Below are 22,899 nucleotides of genomic sequence, written 5' to 3'. Positions count from 1 at the left end.
AATGTAACATGCTGTTGTGCAAATGGAATAGACAAAAGGTGGAAATTATAGGCAATTAGCAAGACACCCCCAAAAAAGGAGTGATTCTGCAGGTGGTGACCACAGACCACTTCTCAGTTCCTATGCTTCCTGGCTGATGTTTTGGTCACTTTTGAATGCTGGCGGTGCTCTCACTCTAGTGGTAGCATGAGACGGAGTCTACAACCCACACAAGTGGCTCAGGTAGTGCAGTTCATCCAGGATGGCACATCAATGCGAGCTGTGGCAAAAAGGTTTGCTGTGTCTGTCAGCGTAGTGTCCAGAGCATGGAGGCGCTACCAGGAGACAGGCCAGTACATCAGGAGACGTGGAGGAGGCCGTAGGAGGGCAACAACCCAGCAGCAGGACCGCTACCTCCGCCTTTGTGCAAGGAGGTGCACTGCCAGCGCCCTGCAAAATGACCTCCAGCAGGCCACAAATGTGCATGTCTGCTCAAACGGTCAGAAACAGACTCCATGAGGGTGGTATGAGGGCCTGACGTCCACAGGTGGGGGTTGTGCTTACAGCCCAACACCGTGCAGGACGTTTGGCATTTGCCAGAGAACACCAAGATTGGCAAATTCGCCACATTTTCACAGATGAAAGCAGGTTCACACTGAGCACATGAGCACATGTCACAGACGTGACAGAGTCTGGAGACGCCGTGGAGAACGTTCTGCTGCCTGCAACATCCTCCAGCATGACCGGTTTGGCGATGGGTCAGTCATGGTGTGGGGTGGCATTTCTTTGTGGGGCCGCACAGCCCTCCATGTGCTCGCCAGAGGTAGCCTGACTGCCATTAGGTACCGAGATGAGATCCTCAGACCCCTTGTGAGACCATATGCTGACACATGCACATTTGTGGCCTGCTGGAGGTCATTTTGCAGGGCTCTGGCAGTGCACCTCCTTGCACAAAGGCGGAGGTAGCGGTCCTGCTGCTGGGTTGTTGCCCTCCTACGGCCTCCTCCACGTCTCCTGATGTACTGGCCTGTCTCCTGGTAGCGCCTCCATGCTCTGGACACTACGCTGACAGACACAGCAAACCTTTTGGCCACAGCTCGCATTGATGTGCCATCCTGGATGAACTGCACTACCTGAGCCACTTGTGTGGGTTGTAGACTCCGTCTCATGCTACCACTAGAGTGAGAGCACCGCCAGCATTCAAAAGTGACCAAAACATCAGCCAGGAAGCATAGGAACTGAGAAGTGGTCTGTGGTCACCACCTGCAGAATCACTCCTTTTTTGGGGGTGTCTTGCTAATTGCCTATAATTTCCACCTTTTGTCTATTCCATTTGCACAACAGCATGTGACATTTATTGTCAATCGGTGTTGCTTCCTAAGTGGACAGTTTGATTTCACAGAAGTGTGATTGACTTGGAGTTACATTGTGTTGTTTAAGTGTTCCCTTTATTTTTTTGAGCAGTGTATATATTTTTTGCAATATCACATTTACATACATTTTCAGACCCTTTACTCTGTACTTTGTTAAAGCACCTTTGGCAGCGATTACAGCCTCAAGTCTTCTTGGGTATGACGCCAGTCCACCTGGTCATATGTTCCCAGTCCACCTGGTCATGCTGCTGCTCCAGTTTCAACTGTTCTGCCTGCGGCTATGGAACCCTGACCTGTTCACTGGACGTGCTACCTTGTCCCAGACCTGCTGTTTTGGACTCTCTCTCTACCGCACCTGCTGTCTCTAACTCTGAATGATCGGCTATGAAAAGCCAACTGACATTTACTCCTGAGGTGCTGACCTGTTGCACCCTCTACAACCACTGTGATGATTATTATCTGACCCTGCTGTTCATCTATGAACGTTTGAACATCTTGGCCATGTTCTGTTATAATCTCCACCCGGCACAGCCAGAAGAGGACTGGCCACCCCTCAGAGCCTGGTTCCTCTCTCGGTTTCTTCCTAGGTTCTGGCCTTTCTAGGGAGTTTTTCTTAGCCACCGTGCCTCTACATCTGCATTGCTTGCTGTTTAGGGTTTTAGGCCGGGATTCTGTACAGCACTTTGATTTATCAGCTGATGTAAGAAGGGCTTTAAAAATTTTTGATTGATTGATTGATGACACTACAAGCTTTGCCACACCTATATTTGAGAAGTTTCTCCCATTCTTCTGGTCTACAAGCTATTTTCAGGTCTCTCCAGAGATGTTCGATCAGGTTCAAGTCTGGGCTCTGGCTGGGCCACTCAAGGACATTTGCCCCGAAGCCCCTTCTGCGTTGCCTTGGCTGTGTGCTTAGGGTCGTTGTCCTGTTGGAAGGTGAACCTTCGCCCCAGTCTAAGGTCCTGAGTGCTCTGGAGCAGGTTTTCATCAAGGATCTCTTTGTACTTTGCTCCGTTCATCTTTCCTTCGATCCTGACTAGTCTCCCAGTCACTGCTGCTGAAAAACTTCCCCACAGCATGATGCTGCCACCACCATGCTTCACCTTAGGGATGGTATTGGCCAGGTGATAATCGGCTCCTGATTTTCTCCAGACGTGAAGTGTGGCCAAATAGTGCCTTTTACTGAGGAGTGGCTTCCGTCTGGCAACTCTACCAAAAGGCTGATTGTTGGATTGCTGCAGAGATAGTTGTCCTTCTGGAAGGTTCTCCTATCTCCACAGAGGAACTGTGGAACTCTGTCAGAGTGACCATCGGGTTCTTGGTCACCTCCCTGTCCAAGGCCCTTCTCCCCCGATGTATCACTTTGGCAGGACAGCCAGCTCTAGGAAGAGTCTTGGGGGTTCCAAACTTCTTCGATTTAAGAATGATGGAGGGCACTGTGTTCGTGGGGACCTACAATGCTGCAGAATGTTTTTTGGTACCCTTCCTCGGATCTGTGCCTCGACACAATCCCGTCTCGGAGGTAATAAGAAATAAGGTATTTCTGTTTCTGCAAACATTTCTAAAAACCTGTTTTCCCTTTTTCATTATGGGGTTTTGTGTGTAGATTGATGAGGGCATTTTTTATTTAATACATTTTAGAATAAGGCTGTAACGTTACAAAATGTAGAAAAAGGGAAGAGGTCTGAATCCTTTCCCGAATGCACATGTAGCTTTATCTTTACTGCAATGGAAAAGTAACATTCTCCAGATGAACTCCACAAGGTGGAAAAAATGGTTCCTATCTTCTTTAAATGAACAGCAGCTGCTGACCACACCGTAACTGTATCACCACTTTACATAAATAGTGATACTATGGTTTAGGGGCAAAATATTAACATGTTTCAAAAACCAAGCACAACAGAGTTACTGGTTGAATGCCAGACAAGCTACCTGATAATGTATGGCCTGCCACTGATTTCAAAGGCACTTCAATATTTTGTCTTGTCCATTCACCCTCTGAATGACACACATACACAATCCGTGTCTCAATCGCCTCAAACCTTATTTAACCTGTCTCCTCCCCTTTACCTACATTGATTGAAGTGGATTTAACAAGTGACAGCAATAAGGGATCATAGCTTTCACCTGGATTCACCTGGTCAGTCTGTGTAATGTTATGTACACTCAGTGTGTATTAGAGTCTGGGGCAAATTCTGTCTTTTAAAACGTATGGTAACACTTTACATTAAGTAGCTCTGCACAGGTATAAGAGCAACTTAAGTTTGACATAAAATGTCTAAATGTTCTGGTGGCCATGGCTGTGGTGGGAGTACCATTTTGCTCCAGCTTCTTGTGGGCCTGCTTGACCATGACCCACTGTCTGTAACCACTTCTCCATTTCCGCCAGTTGGTTCAGGTGGCTGTCTTTAGTCTGGGTCCGCAGCTGCAGCTTCTGCTCCTCTAATAAGAAGGAAAGTGGGTTCTCGCTCAGTAGAATGGTCAGGATTGGTATGATTTTTCGAAGTCAGCCGCCACAAAGGAGGATACTGGGAAAGAGTTTGCTGTCACTTTGGGCTGAGAGGACCTTTGTTTAACATCTTGGCCGCCGGCTCCCCTCCTAGAGATAAGGAGTCAACTTGACACATGCCTGAGAGCCTTTTATTGTTCGTCGCTGTCATTTTTGTTTGATTGTCGGTATCAAGCCGCTTTTTTTCTTTGCCACTGGAAGGTTAAACAGAGTGAGGCTCAGTTATAAAACAGTATAGTGATATTTTCTCGGCTGCACTGGCAGTTCAAGTGTCACACACTCCCTATCCGTTACTCCTGATGAGCCAATCCCTCCCCTCATCCTCCTCTTTAATTCCGCCCACTCCCACTCTCCCCCGTCGACATTTTATATAATTGGAATCCTTACCAGCTCGCTTAATTTCTTCTCCAAACTGTACTCGAACAACTGTAAAACCGTAGTAAAAAGACAGTTATGTTTACAGTCTACAATGCAGACTTTCAGGGAAGTTTTATAGTATAAGCAAAGCCTTGCATATGTGCAAATAACATGCAATATAACTAACAATACAAAACACATGGATTTAATATGATTTAATATACAGTGCGACATCAAATAAAATCAACACAATTGTGCCATAATATAAGCAAGAAGTCAATTATATTACTCCAAAATAAAATGTAAAAAATAGGCTGTATTGCTCAATAGCAAGGTTAGGTTGTAAATGCAGTGAACCATGGGGACTGCCATATATCACCTTAGCTGTCTCAAACCAGTATCTATTCCACATACACACCAACTCATAAGGCCAGCGGTGGGATAGCTTTTCACATCGTTCACCCATATCCTCCAAAGAGGAAAAAAGCGGAGGGAATCTTCCTTGTGTGTTTTCTAGAAATGTTACCTGTAACAATTTCACTTCCTCCTTCAGACTGTTAATCTCCTTGTCCAGCTGGTGCTTTCCCTTCAATTAAACATTGTCACAATATATTTATTTCGTTTATTAGAATCAATAGAATAGTATTTGTGAACTATAAACTAAACTCAGTAACTTAATTTTGGAATTACTGAATTACTGTATTTGTACAACACAATATGAAACAATGGCATACTACCTTTTCCACGCAGTATTGGGTGGGAAAGGTAATAATAAAAAACAATATGAATAAAGGGAAAAAAGTTAAGAATAGTTTTATCATAAATTTTCATTTTCGACACCTCTGATTTTGGACTGACACTTAATTCATGGGAGAAAATTAAACAAATTGCAAAATTATTATGTCATGATATCAGAATCAAATGTTACCAAACTATAAAGCAAAATTGGAAACAAAAAATAAAATAAAAAAGCTGGCTACATTGAGCATGTTTACATGCACACCAATAATTTGATATAAAACTGATTATGGCAGTAGGCCGAGTATGGCAATAGTCATGTAAACACTTTACTCTGCTTATCCTACGGATAAACACCTGGTTTTCTGAGCAATCTTTGGAAGGAAATGTTAACAGTTTTATCCAGCGGTGTATTTGATCTGCGCATGTGCCAGCACCAGCAACGCAAACCTCCTGCTTATGCACGAGTGTAGTGAATTCAGAGAAACTGAAAGTATGCATTTTATAAATAGTTTTCACATACAACCTTTATATATCCGAACTCGGAATCAAATGGGCTTTGCAAAAATAACATGGTATAACCATGTGTTAGAACGTTTATTTTCATTCGCGATTTTCTGCATTTATTTAGGTCCCACCAGGTAGCCTGATTTCAGATGTGTTAGAACGTTCATTTTGATTGCCGGTTTTCTGCATTTTATTTGAGTCCCATCAGTTAGCCTGATTTCAGATGTGTCCATGTAAACAGGATGTAACGGCACTCGTCGAATGAAGAAGGAGATCAAGGTGCAGCGTGGTAGGCGTTCGTGATTTTTAATAAACTGAACACCGCAACAAAATAACAAAGTAGAAAAAAACGAAAGCGCACAGTTCTGTCAGGCAACAAAACAGCTAAACAGAAAATAATTCCCCACTAAACCCAAACGGAAAATCACAACTTATATATGATCCCCAATCAGAGGCAACGATTGGGAACCACACATGGCAAAAACAACAAAGAAATAGGAAACATAGAATCTCCCACCCGAGTCACACCCTGACCTAACTAAACATAGAGAATAAATAAGGATCTCTAAGGCCAGGGCGTGACACAGGATTAGTAGGGTAATCCTTCTTCCTGCAAAGCATGTAAACATTTTAAACAAACTATTACATTAATCTGACAATCCACAATAATTGTATTATTGTGTGCATGTAACCATACGCATGCTTCCACTCCACCACATAGTCGCGGGAAGTAGGGGTGTTGAGGGTGAAAAATCTGGAGAAAAATAAAATAAAAAAGAGGGGCTGTCATTTGTGAGATATTCTGCTATTCTAGTTTCTGCTTCTTCGATACAATTTTACTAATCTTTTCTTCATACTGAGTTTCAGCCTCCTGAAGCAAAGTGCATACAAATAATATATAAAATACATAGTCAATCTCAGATTTAAAATTATTACTAGAGTATTCTTCGCAGTGCCGTCAAAAAGGCCCAGTGCAGGCAAAAACTTGATTCTCCTGTGTTTTATAAATATTTCCACACTATGAGGTTGGAATAATACTGTGAAAATGATGACATTGCCCTTTTAGCGTAAGAGATGTTTGAAAACGCCACCTGAAATTTCAGCCTGTTTAGGTGGGAGTTTTGGCCTTGCATGGCCAAAGACCAATAAGAAAGAGTTCCAAACCTCTCTGCCAATAACAGCTAATTTTCAGTATTCCCCTCCCCACTCAGACAACTCCCAGACAGTGTTAGCGAGTTTTGTTTCTTTTTACCATTCTAATTGAAAACAATCACAGTAAGGTACTTAATTGTTAACCAGAAATGGTTTGATATTGAGATAAAAACGGCTGCAATCATTTAAAATAATTGAACAAATCATGATCAATACCAATATATTTTTCCTAAAGACAGAGTTGGATACCGGTCTACAGAATAAATTCATAGAGGGAGGCTCAACTATGAATTGAGTTTCAGTAGTTCACCGCGATATCTTCGGGGAAGTAGCGGAACATTAGAGTGGTGATATTAGTGCCCTGGAAAGCAGGTAAAATGAAAAAGCTTTCTACATATAGTTCAGTTGTATATGTGTGTGGCATTTGGCTCATGGAGTTTATTTAAGTTCCCATTAAACTATGCATTGCATACTCGAAAAGTGCACACAAGATTAAGCTGTTAGTTTGCAGAGGAATCATGGGTGGTGAGCCCAGTAAATAGGTTATTAAACTTGGGTATCCAAGTAAATCAAGAGGGAACAGCAGATTAAATAATGCCCGAGCCAAAACACATTGTAAATATCAGGCCTATCCCATATGTAATCTGAATACATGTAAATAACCTTATGTGAAAATTCCCAACACAGTATTCTAAGATCAGATAAATGCCTATCATCGGTTTTCATTTAATTGCTAGTCTGGGCATTAAAGCATCTCTACTCCATCGTCACACTGTATAGGAAAACAAACGTGATGGAATTTATCTTGCGCAAGATATTCTGACGTGACATCCTCTTCTTTTAACCTCAAACCTATAAACCCAAGAACTACAAAGTGTTACTTTAATGGCATGCCTGAGGATCACATAGATTGAATACTTTTGTTTCTGTTCCAGAAACATGGTAATAACAATAAAAGGCAAGAGACAATAGTTTATTTTCCTCTTATAATCTTAAACATGTCCAGTGCCCGGTTTAAAGTGCTTGCTCCAGGGTACCCCTTTTTACAAGCAAATACGAGAATTCATCAGGTTTTTGCTTGCATGACCCCGTTCTGATGTGCAACTACAGCTGGCTTGTGTCCAGATGGCCAAAAATGTCTGTGAGCTTCCTCTGAAAAATCATAATACACCTCCTACGAAATTACACTCCCCAATTCCTCATGACTTGGCCAAATAGAGCCGTAAGTGTACGAGCTCTTCCTGGTAAATAATGGGATGAAAAGGAAGTTGTTATTGTGGAGACATTCCTGAAAATGTTCGTTTTTCCAAGAACGTATAAATCGATAATCCGGCTTTATGTTACTGTAACATCAAGAGATATTTAAAGGATGTTAATAAATCCTCGTTCCATGTGAATATGTAGTTCTTCCACTGCTTCAAGAAGACTTGTTTTAAATTCCAACACTTGTAAGGAAATTATCCCACTGTCTGTCTCATGAGGGGTGTACGATAACGACAGCTCCTTTTCAAAGTCGTGTCCTCCAGTCAACAACAAAAAACTACAATAATTATGATGTAAGTTAGGGAAATAAGAATTCAAATGCATTCCATAATTTATGTCTTTCTACAGTAACCCTAGCTGAGGGTGGCGGGGAGTTTTCCTGAGTGTGCACTGAGATCCATCAAGACGTTCAGGTCAGGAGGTTTTGTTGGGACTAATTAACACTCTGATAACTCTTGTACAAGTAAAAAAATATATAATATTTAACAAGTCATATTTGGTATACGCCTAACATAACAGAACTGCAGGGTATACAGTGCAATGATTTGGTAGTTGTAGCAATTCTACTGCATTGAGAATAACATCTTCAACCCATCAAGGTGGAAATGAAGCTGTCCTGAGAGTCTAATAGGGGTCAGAGCCATTACACTGTATGGACAAATTGCCCTGTCATTCATCTTAAATTATATAAGTTATTTAATTTGACCTGTAGATGGTCCCTGTCTCCTCATCATGACCACTTTTTAAGTGGGAGGTCTCCACTGCCGACGATCCTTTAATAGAAAATAGTATTTTCTCCATTCAACCTGCACCATTATCAATCAAGTGCAGGGATTAAATGAACCCGTTAGAATTTGCTACTATCATAAATGACATTGTGACCTGGGGGGGGGGGGGGGGGCAATTTCTTTATTTGCCTGTCCTCTGATTCATTTGAGCAGATATTAAACAATTCTATAAGCCATGAAAAGCGAAATTAAAAGGACACCATCCATACAACGGGATAATTCCCATCAGCAACATGAAGGCTTTATTACCTTCGAGTTTTATTACTATTGTCTTGTAATGCACTGAGGGAAAACACTGCCATAACCAAAGCCCTGAGGTGAAGTTGACACGTATTTAATCACAATGTCATCGATCATGGCGGCGGGGCTGACTTAAATGCTTAAAGCACAGCTACAGCAAAGTATTTAGGGCTCTTGTACCACAATTACGTAATTACCACCAGGTAATGACTGAGCTCAATAATATTGTAAGAGATAACGTAAACAAGCATCATAAATTCATGCCATAGACAATCAATGACCACACAATAGCATGAAAATACTGACTGTGCAAATAAAATAATATAAACACAACATGCAACCATTTCAAAGATTTTACTGAGTTACAGTTCATAGAAGGAAATCAGTCAACTGAAATAAATTCATTAGACCCTAATCTATGAATTTCACATGACTGGGAATACAGACATGCATCTGTTGGTCACAAATACCTTAAAAAATGGGTCGGGGCGTGGATCAGAAAACCAGTCAGTATCTGGTGTGACCACCATTTGCCTCCTGCAGCGTGACACATCTCCTTTGCATAGTTAATCAGGCTGTTGATTGTGGCATGTGGAATGTTGTCCCATTCCTCTTCAATGGCACTGCGAAGTTGCTGGATATTGGCGGGTATTGGAACACACTGTCGTACACGTCGGTCCAGAGGATCCCAAACATGCTCAATGGAAGACATGTCTGGTGAGTATGCAGGCCATGGAAGAACTGGAACATTTTCAGCTTCCAGGAATTGTGTACAGATCCTTGCGACATGGGTCTGTGCATTATCATGCTGAAACATGACGTGATTGAGGCGGAATAATGGCACAACAATGGGCCTCAGGATCTCGTCACGGTATCTCTGTGCATTCAAATTGCCATCGATAAAATGCAATTGTGTTCATTGTCCATAGCTTATGCCTGCCCATACCATAACCCAACCGCCACCACGGGGCACTGTTCACAACGTTGACATAAGAAAACCGCTCGCCCACACGGTGCCATACATGTGGTCTGCGGTTGTTTGGCCAGTTGGACGTACTTCCAAACTATTTAAAAAGATGGAGGTGGCTTATGGTAGAGACATGAACATTCAATTGTCTGGCAAAAGCTCTGGTGGACATTCCTTCAGTCAGCATGCCAACTGCACGCTCCGTCAAAACTTGAGACATCAGCGTCATAATGTTTTGTGACACATTTTAGAGTGGCCATTTATTGTCCCCAGCACAAGGTGCACCTCTGTAATGATCATGCTGTTTAATCAGCTTCTTGATATACCACACCTGTCAGGTGGATGGATTATCTTGGGATAGGAGAAATGCTCACCAACAGGGATATAAACAAATTTGTACACAACATTTTGTAGCTTTTTTGTGCGTATGTAACATTTCTGTGATCTTTTATTTCAGCTCAGGAAATATGGGATCAACAATTTACACGTTGCGTTTATATTTTTGTTTAGTATGCTTCCATTATATGATGATTCTTTTATGGGATGATTTTAAATTATTTAGATGACTGGGAGGTTCAGAACTACATGATCACTTGCCAAACAGGATATGACAGCTCACTAAAGTACCTCACATATTACTCTCTGTTTAAATAAAAGGTTAACTACAATAAATATAACATCCAAGTTAGACAATACAGTAAATCCTTAGCCAGGGTGGGCCAGGGTGAGTGGAGGCTTTTGTTTCAGCCAAGCAGTAACATACTTTTTACTATGGTCTTTTACCTTATCAGTATTTCGACAAAAAAATATATGATATCTAGCAAGCGACATCAACATTTTATGTGCAAGTGCTTCTGCATTGTCGGCAGCTTTATCATCCCTTCCAGCTATAATCCATGATGTGTTTAACACATGTGTAGCCTAATAATTGCATTTAATCCTATGCATTCAACAATAATTGTTACTAGCACTAGGAGGCGTGAGATGACCAGAGTACCCACTTGCAGCAGATGGATGGTACAACTGAATAGTTTTAGAAATATTCTAAAACACACAAATTGCCATATTTTGAAAACCTTGGTCACTGTAACTTTGTAACATTGAATTATCAAAAGCTTGTGCTTTTAGAAACTCTTCTGCATCATTGTATGTCAACATCACCGGGTTGCTTCACTTCAACAGGAGCTTATTTGAACCCGAGCACTAAGCAGGTATGACATCGGTTCTCTGTGTCCAAATATGATTCAGGACTTTAAATCAAACCTAACCTAAATCAACTGAAAAATAGAGCAAAGAATATTCTCTATACTTACTCCATAAGGGAACAGTGCATACCTGGAATAGTGATGAGCGACTAGGGCTTTTTGAGGTCGGTTCCCGATTAATGCTGTAACACAGAATATATATTTTTTAAAGTCCCATGATGGTAGTGACTGCCCATTACTGCTTATCAGTTATTAACCATAATTTCTTCAAATTTCTTTACTAAAGTATTTCAGTTGTTGTGTAGATAATTTTGTTTTGATTTGATTACTTTATTATTTCATTCCAAGTCATCTCTATTGAGCTGCTGCCTGTGCTGTCTGACAAAATTGGCACCTTGTAGATCGTCAAATTAAATAAGGTATACTTTTATTTATTTTGTATTTCACCTTTATTTAACCAGGTAGGCCAGTTGAGGACAAGTTCTCATTCACAACTGTGACCTGGCCAAGGTAAAGCAAAGAAGTGCGACAAAAACAACAACACAGAGTTACACATAAACAAATGTACAGTCAATAACACAAAATAAAAGAAAAACTGAAAAATCTATGTACAGTGTGTGCAAATGTAGAAGAGTAGGGAGGTAGGAAATAAATAGGCCCTAGAGGTGAAAATAATTACAATTTAGCATTAATACTGGAGTGATAGATGTGCAGATGATGATTTGCAAAAGAGCAAGAGGGTAAGTAATAATATGGGGATGAGGTAGTTGGGTGTGCTATTTACAGATTGGCTGTGTACAGGTACAGTGATCGGTAAGCTGCTCTGATAGCTGATGCTTAAAGTTAGAAAGGGAGATATAAGACTCCAGCTTCAGAGATTTTTGCAATTCGATCCAGTCATTGGCAGCAGAGAACTGGAAGGAAAGGCGGCCAAAGTAAGTATTGGCTTTGGGGATGACCAGTGCAATATACCTGCTGGAGCGCATGCTACGGGTGGGTGTTGCTATGGTGACCAGTGAGCTGAGATAAGACGGGGCTTTACCTAGCAAAGACTTATAGATCACCTGGAGCCAGTGGGTTTGGCGACAGATATTTAGTGAGGGCCAGCCAACGAGAGTATACAGGTCGCAGTGGTGGGTAGTATATGAGGCTTTGATGACAAAACAGATGGCACTGTGAAAGACTACAACCAGTTTGCTGAGTAGAGAGTTGGGGGCTATTTTGAAAATAACATCGGCAAAGTCAAGGATCGGTAGGATAGTCCGTTTTACGAGGGTATGTTTGGCAGCGTGAGTGAAGGAGGTTTTGTTGCGAAATAGGCCATGACTGCCGAATAGAAACTATCGACGTATTTTCAGGTCGTGATACCTCGTGAAGCAACAGCTGTTCTTCTATCTCCTCACGATCGCACATTCTTCTGTCTCTTCCGTAGCAGGTGTAAAAGAAGCAGAATGGACAAGTAGATGCTCAATGGATTATGGTCACTGTAGTTAATTACCTTTATGTGCTAAATGTTGGACTTTGGCCTGTTGGAAACTACAACTCCCTACTACTTTTCCAGGCTGTATCACAACCGGCCGTGAATGGGAGTCCCATAGGGCGGCGCCCAATTGGCCCAGCATCGTCGGGGTTAGAGTTTGGCTGGGGTAGGCCGTCATTGTAAAAAATAATTTGTTCTTAACTGACTTGCCTAGTTAAATAAGGGAAGAAAAACTTTGCAAAGTTCAGGCTGGATCTGATTTATCTCTAGAGAAACTGTGCAATGTGGGCATTGAGCTCACAGAAAAAAAACCCAGAATGAAATGGAATTAAAATAGTTTAACCGATGTTGGTCAATTAGTTGTTTGAAAACAGAAAAATAACCAACATTTTGGTTAATCGCTCAGCACTAAACTGGAATAACAAATTAATTAATTGAATTGTGTCCTGTACATCTCACTGATTGCTTCCATGTCTATTTCTTTGAATAAAAGCGTTCAGCATCCACTTGTCTCGGTGTGATCCATCTTCTAGTTGATCAATCTTCTAGTTTTCTATTTGTTAGATTGCTCCTTCCCCGTTCATAGACTCTAACTACCGTTACCGCCTATTGATGAGGTATCTTTAGCGCTTATTGATGAAGGTATATTTTTCCTGGGGGACTTTTGTTAAGATCCCCCGCGCTCGGTCTGAACGTGAACACCCATAGCTTGCCGAATGGTTTTGGAAACATAAGGAACGTATCATTCATAACAGTGAGAAAAATACCCCAAAACATACATGTTTTTTAAAATGACTAAACACATTTAAAGGGTTGGTGTCGCACATGTCCATATCTCCATGTTACAGCGCGTATTTACGGAAGACAGACGGACGGTCAAGGCGACCACCTGTACTAATTAGACATCTAGCATGCTCTGAACACCTGTGTGTAAAGTAAGGCTGCCAGAAACATGTTGTAACTGAAGAATACTGTCAGCTTCAACTGTAATAAAGCTGTTAAAACAGTGTAATAGTAAGTGTATATTTTTGTATTTGTGAAATGATTTTGGTGTGATATGAAAGTAAAGGGCTTTATGTTTTCTAGAACCGTATAACAATTGAGAATTAATTCACGTTTAGATATAGTTTTTGGCTGTCAGAGCCAGCCTACCTATGAAAATAGCAAGGTCCATGGACCTTAAGGAGTAACGGTAGGTTATCCTAGCTATGTTGGGCTAGATTTCTCCCTGCTTTTTCAGGAACCCCCTAAAAGCTCTCTCGGGCACCCATAGGACCTCTGGTTGAGAACCACTGGTGTAGCTCCAGGCTTATATAGTTAGCAGACCCCTGTTTAGAGAAATGTGCCTTTGACTAGCCTCATGGCGTCTACCTATGGTCCCGTGTGGCTCAGTTGGTAGAGCATGGCGCTTGCAACGCCAGGGTTGTGGGTTCATTCCCCACGGGGGGACCAGGATGAATATGTATGAACTTTCCAATTTGTAAGTCGCTCTGGATAAGAGCGTCTGCTAAATGACTTAAATGTAAATGTACCTCAGAGCCTGGGGTCACAGGGGTGTATTAGTCGCACATGGTATTTTACTACGTTTTTTTCTACAGGACAAATTCAGGTCGGTTTCCCCGTTTCATTTGGTTCCTAGTTTGTACAACCCTGGTTAAGTCTGGGCTACCTGTAAATAATTTTCACCAACCGTCTTCAAGACCAAGGGCCTATAAACCAGAACAAGGCACCGACTTACCGGTAGACCCCTTCCCCTGCCACTACCAGCGAGCTAACGTTAGCTGGTTAGGTAGCATGGTTGGTGACTTACCAATTTCACAGCTGATTTCCTTTAGATGTGAAGAAACAAGCACACTTTTGAGAATACACAATAAGTGATTTTAAGTAAATCTAGCAAGGTTTCTAATATTATATAGTGACAGTGTTGTTTGCATAGCTAGTTAGCTACATTTATGAAAGTAACAAAGGCAATGTTGTAGGCCTAGCTAGCCATCTGTTGTGTAAATGTAATCAGCCGCTAGCACAGCTCGCACACAGCCAGATCAATGCACTTTCAGCCTGCCTGCGAGAAAAACAAACAAAATGGACATAATTTGGAGCTGTGTTCTGACACCTGAATGCACAGCACACATATCTACAAAAAGCCAATTTCTAAAACGTATCATCTTAATATTACATTTGCAACCTAACCATAACCACATAACCTAACCTTAAATTAAGAGTTTTGACTTTGTGGCTGTGGCTGTGGAATCTGACTGTGGCTACAGAAGCTAGTGGAAATCCGACTGGTGACTGGGTACATGCCAGATATGTGACTGCACATTATTTTACCTGTGCAAAGGGAAGGAATCACTGACGTTACTCGCTCTCCAACCAAGGTGCATATTTTGAGAATCAAACTGAAGTGAAGAGCTAATTTAGCAACACTTTAAGGATAGTGGAAGCTTATAAAAGTGCTTATTTATGAACCATGAAAACAGCCCCAGACCATTATTCCTCCTCCACCAAACTTTACAGTTGGCACTATGCATTGGAGCTGGTAGCGTTCTTCTGGCATCCACCAAACCCAGATTCCTCTGTCAGACTGCCAGACGGTGAAGCTTGATTCACCACTCCAGAGAACGCGTTTCCACTGATATATAGTCCAATGAGGCGAGGTTTACACCACTCCGACTGATGCTTGGCATTGCGCATGGTGATCTTAGGCTTGTGTGCATCTGTCGTGCCATGGAAACCCATTTCATGAAGCTCCCGACAAACAGTTCTTGTGCTGGTTGCTTCCAGAGGCAGTTTGGAACTCAGCACTCGGTGGTCCCGTTCTGAGCTTGTGTGGCCTACCACCTCACGGATGAGCAGTTGTTGCTCCTAAACGTTTCCTCTTCACAACAACAGCACTTACAGTTGACCGGGGCAGCTCTAGCAGGGCAGAAATTTGACAAACTGACTTGTTGGAAAGGTGGCATTCTATGACGATGTCAATTTGAAAGTCACTGTAAGCCCACTCTACAGTGCGGAGGGTGCATGATGAGGTTATAAATAAGAGCGGGATCATTTTTATTTGCCAATTGGCAGCCAAGCACCGATCATCATGTCGCCACAATACAAATTAAGATCCTCGACAGTTATTGGAAAGGAGCATCGAGCTCACCACCGTGCACTTTCACCACCGTGCACTTTCACCACCCTGTGAAGTTCATCATAACCTTTTTCATCTGTAGCCTAATCAACTGCACATAAGTTTCCAAATCTCAGTGGGAGGACCACACAACATAGCATCGCGTGACTGCAAGTTAACTTCGACATTATGGTTATTTTGTCAATATTTGCACAGAAGCATTTCCAGCGCAGTTGTCGCATAATCTATTTCACCAACAAAAAAATGTTTCAAACTTTTCTAGTGCATTTTGTTTTGTTGACATCAAGAAAGTTCACTGACAAATTAGCTGTTTTCATCAGGTTACATTTTTGTACTCTCATAAACAGTCTGGATGTAAACCTGTTTACTGTGTTTATATTGTCTAATACTCTTCAATTTAGCATTTGGGAACCCACAGGGATGCACATTTTGTTATAGCCCAGAACTTACACACCAGATTCAACTAAAACTAAGTACATCAGGGATGCTGGTGTCGGGCAAAAACTTAAATGTCGAGCCATGTAAGGTACCCAGGACTAGGATTGAAGAACAGTCCATTCACAGTCCATTCCTTTACTCTGGTTGATGAAGTGAGGCAGGAGGAGACAATTCTGAGACTGCTGCAGCTAGTAGCGCTTCCTATGCTTGACAATCTGTTGGAAGGTAGAGAGGCCTCTCTCTCCCCACCGTATGGCACAGTGGGACCAACACTTGATATACACCAGCAACTACCTGGACAATGAGACCCTGAGGGCCTTCAAGGAATCACAGTATGTAGTGTGATTTTTTTATCATTCTTAATTTAATATCTTACATTAATATTTCTACCATAATTGAAGATCTCATACAGGCCTACAGAGTACAATATTCCTGTTGGTGAGGGACTGGGGACAACAGTTTTTTTCAGTGGCACACAATTGTATGTTTTCTTCTGTTGAAGGGAGGATGATTGGCTTACAGCAGCATTGGTCTGTCTGGAGTTGCTGCCTGACCAGCAGGTGGTGGAGGTGAGCCGTGAGCTGCCCAGGTGTCCAGATGATGTGTTGTTGTTGGCCAGGGCCAGCACCATTGCACAGGCAAACAGTAGTCCAAACTGATGCTGTATGAAGCAATGGTGAATACTACGGCCCAGCCGACCGCTCGCCCCAGATCGCCAATCACATGTCCGACATATACATTGGGGTTACCGAACTTCTAGGTGACCACTTCATATGACCTAGGTCATGATGGCACCTTTTCTATCACAAGCAATTTGTAATGCTGCATTAAAGGGGAAATCTGTGGTTGCTACATTTTTATTAATTATATGCAGCCATTTATTCTTGAAAAATATTACTTATCAATGTGTCATGCGCTTAGTTCAACTGTCTAACCCCATCAGAACCCAAAATATAAGCTTGTTTTACTCCATTGTTTGTAAACATTGTAATTGTAAACAAACACTGTATAGCTTCAAATCATGGTTAAAACTATCATTTTGATCTCACGGATGGTCAGTTCTTGCATCCATATACCCGTCTATGAATTTGGTTACATTTCTCCAGTCCCACCCCTAAGCTGTTTACCCAAAACTGTGGTGGTGTGACTGCTTTGTTGTTGTTTGAACTGCAGATTCAGTTAATACAAAGTTCGATAAAGCTCTGGAGGCATTGCAGTTGTGTTAAAAGCAACTGCACCCTCGTAAGTTAAGCGGGAGGAGCTGTGCACATTGTTGTACTTCATGGCTACAGACCCACTGGGAATCAAGCTAGACAAAGAGGTGAGACTGTAAGACTAATGCCCTGCTGGTCATCTATGAACGTTTGAACATCTTGGCCATGTACTGTTATATTCTCCACCCGGCACAGCCAGAAGAGGACTGGCCACCCCTCAGAGCCTGGTTCCTCTCTAGGTCTCTTTCTAGGTTCCTGCCTTCCTAGGGAGTTTTTCCTAGCCACCGTGCTTCTACATCTGCATTGCTTGCTGGTTGGGGTTTCAGGCTGGGTTTCTGTATAGCACTTTGTGACATCGGCTGATGTAAAAAGGGCTTTATAAATACATTTGATTGATTGACTGATTGATAATGCATATGGGGCAGTTACTGTTTCTGTAGGGAGTCAGAGCATTCTAATTCAGACCTTGATTAACCAGAATATATTCCATTTCAAATTATGTTGGAATTACTATCGGCATTATATGATCTCATTTTCAGATTGAGAACAAAATGGTTATGAAGATATCTTTTTAGAGAGCCATTATCCACAGCAAATCGCAGCAAATGCTGGACAATCATCATGATATTTTTAAGGTATTCTTGTTTTGCAGATAGAGCAGTGACTGATTTATTTGGGTCCTTGAAAAGCTACACGAATGTTTCATTAACATTGTATGTTGTGAGGATTTCTCATGAACATGCATTCATTACATCATTACATTTGACACATGGCTTAATTGAAAAAATGTCTGTTTCAGATACCAGAATCTTTGCACAAGCTGGTCAGAGACAAACTCGCCAGAGTTGTGCACGGGAAACAACCAGAGGTAAAATATCTATCTGGCGGTAGTCTTTGTGGAGAGTGCTCTGACTCAGATGTCTCACATTTTGCTCTCTTTGTTATCCTTAGGCTCCACCTTCTGTCAGCAAGCCTCAACAAAGCCTTATACTCAAAGAAGGACTATACTCAAAGAACAACAAATGAAGAGCTGTTGGCATTATTGAAGAACAAGCTTTTTACTACACCTGCAATAACATCTGCTAAACACGTGTATGTGAGAAATGAAATTTGATTTGATGAAGAGCCAAATCAGAGGAGGCTGGTGGGAAGGGGGGGCTATAGGAGGGAGGGCTTCTTGTAATGGCTGAAATGGAATAAACTGAACTGTTTGCATATGTTTGACGTGTTTGATACCGTTCCATTTATTCCATTCCAGTCCTTGCAATGAACCCGTCCTACTAGAACTCCTTCCACTCAGGGCCGGCTCTAGCCTTTTGGGGGGCCCATGCGAGATTTGACGGTGGAGAGAAACATTTATGTTTTGAAGTTGATTTCCTGCATTTCTACACATTTTGCCATGTGGCGTAGAGAAAATGTTGCAGGTCAGGGCCTCTGGGCGGGTGCCATGCGTGCTCGATTGGTATTCGACTATGATTAAATTACGTCAGATAAAAAATGTCATGACATGCCTGATGGAAACAGAACTTTTGACGGTAAACTTTCCAAATGTAGACAAAACTAAATACGCTAGTCAAAGTGGGATCTTTTTGTCTGTAAAATTAATTACGAGAGAAATGTCGGTGGAAATGCGTTAATGCGCAAATATTTATATTATAACCCTCATATCGACGTAAACTTGGAGTCACGCGATGACATGTTCTGTGACCCTCCAACTATGATTCTTTAGGAAATCATGCACTTTATTCGGCTACAGATGAAATAAATTATGATGAACTTCACAGGGTGGTGAAAGTGCCAGGTGAAGAGCTTGATGCTCCTTTCCAATAATTATCGAGGGTCTTATTCTGGTGACATGATGACGATCGATGCTTAGCTACCGCTCATTTGTCCATAATAATCTTATCATGTATAGTGCATTCTGAAAGTATTCAGACCCCTTAACATTTTCCACATTTTGTTACGTTACAGACTTATTCTAAAATGGATGACATAAAAAAGGTCCCTCATCAATCTACACACAATACCCCATAATGACAAAGTCAAAACAGGTTTGAAGAAACTTTAGAAAATGTATAAAAAAACAAAAAAAGAAATACCTTATAGACTCAAAATTCAGCTCAGGTGCATCCTGTTCCCATTGATCATCCTTGAGATGTTTCTACAACTTGATTGGACCTGTGGTAAATTCAATTGATTGGACATATTTGGAAAGGCACACACCTGCCTACATAAGGTCCCACAGTTGACAGTGCATGTCAGAGCAAAAACCAATCCATGAGGTCGAAGGAATTGTCCGTAGAGCCCCCGAGACAGGATTGTGTCGAGGCACAGATCTCGGGAAGGGTACCTAAAATGTTTTACAGCATTGAAGGTCCCCAAGAACACAGTGGCCTCCATCATTCTTAAATGGAAGAAGTTTGGAACCACCAAGACTCTTCCTAGAGCTGGCCACCCGGCCAAACTGAGCAATCGGGGGAGAAGGGCCTTGGTCAGGGAGGTTACCAAGAACCCAATGGTCACCCTGGTCACCCATAGCTCCAGAGTTCCTATGTGGAGATGGGAGAACCTTCCAAAAGGACAACCATCCCTGAAGTATTCCACCAATCAGGCCTTAATGGTATAGTGGCCAGAAGGAAGCCACTCTTCAGTAAAAGGCACATGACAGCCCGTTGGAGTTTGTCAAAGGAACCTAAAGGACTCAGACCATGAGAAACAAGAGTCTCTGTTCTTATGACACCAAGATTGAACTCTTTGGCCTGAATGCCAAGCATCACGTCTGAAGGAAACCTGGCACCATACCTACGGTGAAGCATGGTGGCGGTATCATACTGTAGGGATGTTTTTCAGCGACAGGGACTGGGAGACTGGTCAAGATCGAGGATAAGATGAACAAAGTAGAGAGCGCTCCAGAGCGCTCAGGACCTCAAACTGGGGCAAAGGTTCACCTTCCAACAGGACAACGACTCTAAGCACACAGCCAAGATATCGCAGAAGTGGCTTCGGGACAAGTCTCTGACTGTCCTTGACTGGGCCAGCCAGAGCCCGGACAAACCCAATCGAACATCTCTGGAGAGACCTGACAATAGCTGTGCAGCAATTCTTCCCATCCAACCTGACAGAGCTTGAGAGGATTTGCAGAATAGAATGGGAGAAACTCCCAAAATACAGGTGTGGCAAGCTTGTAGCATCATACTCAGGAAGACTCAAGGCTGTAATTGCTGCCAAAGGTGCTTCAACAAAGTACTGAGTAAAGGGTCTGAATACTTATGAAAATGTGATTCTTCAGTCTTTTTCTATTTTTTTTATACATTTGCAAAGATGTCTGGGATATTATGGGGTATAGTGTGTAGATTGATGAGGGGAAAAAACAATTTAATCCATTTTAGAATAAGGCTGTAACGTAACAAAATGTGGAAAGGGGTCTGAATACTTTCCGAATGTACTGTATGTCCTTTGCATAGAGTTGATCAGGCTGTTGATTGTGACCTGTGGAATGTTGTCCCACTCGTCTTCAATGGCTGTGTAAAGTTGATGGATATTGGCAGGAACTGGAACATGGTGTCATACACATTGATCCAGAGCATCTCAAACATGCTCAATGTATCACGCCCTGACCTTAGTTATCTTTGTTTTCTTTATTATTTTGGTTAGGTCAGGGTGTGACGAGGGTGGTATGGGTGTTTTTGTCTTGTATAGGGGTTTTAGTATATCTATGGGGTTTTGGTATTGTCTAGGTAAATGTAGGTCTATGGTGGCCTGAATTGGTTCCCAATCAGAGACAGCTGTTTATCGTTGTCTCTGATTGGGGATCCTATTTAGTTTGCCATTTTCCATTTTGGTTTGGTGTGTTATTGTCTATATGTAGTTGAATGTCAGCACTCAGTGTTTATTAGCGGCACGTTCATTTTGTTACTTTGTTAGTTTGTTAAGTGTTCTTTGTTTATTAAAAGGAAGAACGTATTCCAATCACGCTGCGCCTTGGTCTCCTCTATACGACGAATGTGACACAATGGGTGACATGTCTAGTGAGTATGCAGGCCATGGAAGAACTGGGACATTTTCATCTTCCAGGAATTGTGTACAGATCCTTGTGACATGGGGCCTTGCATTCTCATGCTGAAACATGAGGTGATGGTGGCGGATGAATGGCACGACAATGGGCCTCAGGATCTCATCATGGTATCTCTGTGCATTCAAATTGCCATCGATAAAACACAATTGTGTTCGTTGTCCGTAGCTTATCCCTGCCCATACCACAACACCACCACCACCCGGGGGAAATGTTGACATCAGCAAACTGCTCGCCCACACAACGCCATACACATGTCATCTCCCCGGTACAGTTGAAACCGACATTCATCTTTGAAGAGCACACATTTCCAGCGTGCCAGTAGCCATCGAAGGTGAGCATTTGCCCACTGAAGTCTGTTATGACGCCCAACTGCAGTCTGGTCAAGACCCTGGTGAGGACTACGAGCACGCAGATGAGCTTCCCTGAGATGGTTTCTGACAGTTTGTGACAAAATTCTTCAGTTGTGCATAGGGCTGTTGGGGTGACTGTATTACCGTCACATCAGCAGTCATGAGTCATGACCGCAGTAAAATTCCACATGACCTTGAGTCACGTAATCTCCACTGCTGGCTTGCCTCTGAAGCTAAGCAGGGTTGGTCCTGGTCAGTCCCTGGATGGGACACCAGATGCTGCTGGAAGTTAAAAATATATATGTAAATTCCCCACGGCAGTGATTGGGGACTTTGCCCTGTGTAGGGTGCTGTCTTTCGGATGGGATGTTAAATTATCGTCTTGACTCTCTGTGGTCAGTAAAGATCCCATAGTACTTATCGTAAGAGTAGGGGTGACATGCCACGTTCAAAACAACTGGGAACTCAGAAAAATACTAGGTCAAATCATGACGTCAGTGATATTCAGGTCGGAAAGTCGGAGCTCTAGAAAGAAGCAGAGTTCCCGAGTTGGATGACAATTCAAATCGATTTTTACCAGTTGGAGCTGGTTAAAGTTGTTTTTAAAACACTGAAGTCTGAGAGAGATTTGAGCGTATGGAACATTTCTGGGATCTTTTACTTCAGCTCATGAAACATGGGACCAACACTTTACTTGTTGCGTTCATAATTTGACTCAGTGTATATTTAATTATTTTGGTCGGGGCCACCTAGCGGCTGGGGTTCCTAAGCGACCGATTATGCCTGGAATCGGCCCTGCACCCACCATCCTCCAGTGATCCAAAGTACTCTGCCAAAGAGAAGAATGGATCCTTTCTATGTCTGCTGTCAGTGTGTAGCCAGTGTCAATTTTGTCAAAAGATCACACTTTGTACATGTTTGTATAGGCCTAGGACAAACTTTGTAAACATGCATTATGAATTGCATTTAAATAATCCAAGTATTTTAATACATGGAGATGGATGGTATTTGAATTTAACTCGAGTGGGAGAACTCTGATTGCATCAGTCTTATTTTTCTTTAAGTTTCCGTGTTTTTGTGTTGAGGGACACATTGCAGTCATAAATATTGTAGCCATCTTCCGTCTGA

At 42.2% G+C, this 22,899-nt stretch overlaps 1 long non-coding RNA gene across 1 annotated transcript; it reads left to right on the top strand.

Annotated features, from left to right (window-relative positions):
* The first annotated feature begins 17,356 nt into the window (after window positions 1-17,356).
* Window positions 17,357-18,609, top strand: LOC139539279 (uncharacterized). The gene is made up of 4 exons (XR_011667909.1): window positions 17,357-17,453; window positions 17,886-17,981; window positions 18,146-18,214; window positions 18,298-18,609. It is a non-coding gene; the product is annotated as an uncharacterized lncRNA (long non-coding RNA).
* Window positions 18,610-22,899: the final 4,290 nt, after the last annotated feature.

This window comes from Salvelinus alpinus, chromosome 15 (assembly GCF_045679555.1).
Source record: "Salvelinus alpinus chromosome 15, SLU_Salpinus.1, whole genome shotgun sequence".
NCBI classification, from domain to species: domain Eukaryota; kingdom Metazoa; phylum Chordata; class Actinopteri; order Salmoniformes; family Salmonidae; genus Salvelinus; species Salvelinus alpinus.
The sequence above is the reverse complement of the archived record's forward strand: the minus strand, read 5'-3'. Positions and strand labels throughout refer to the sequence as shown.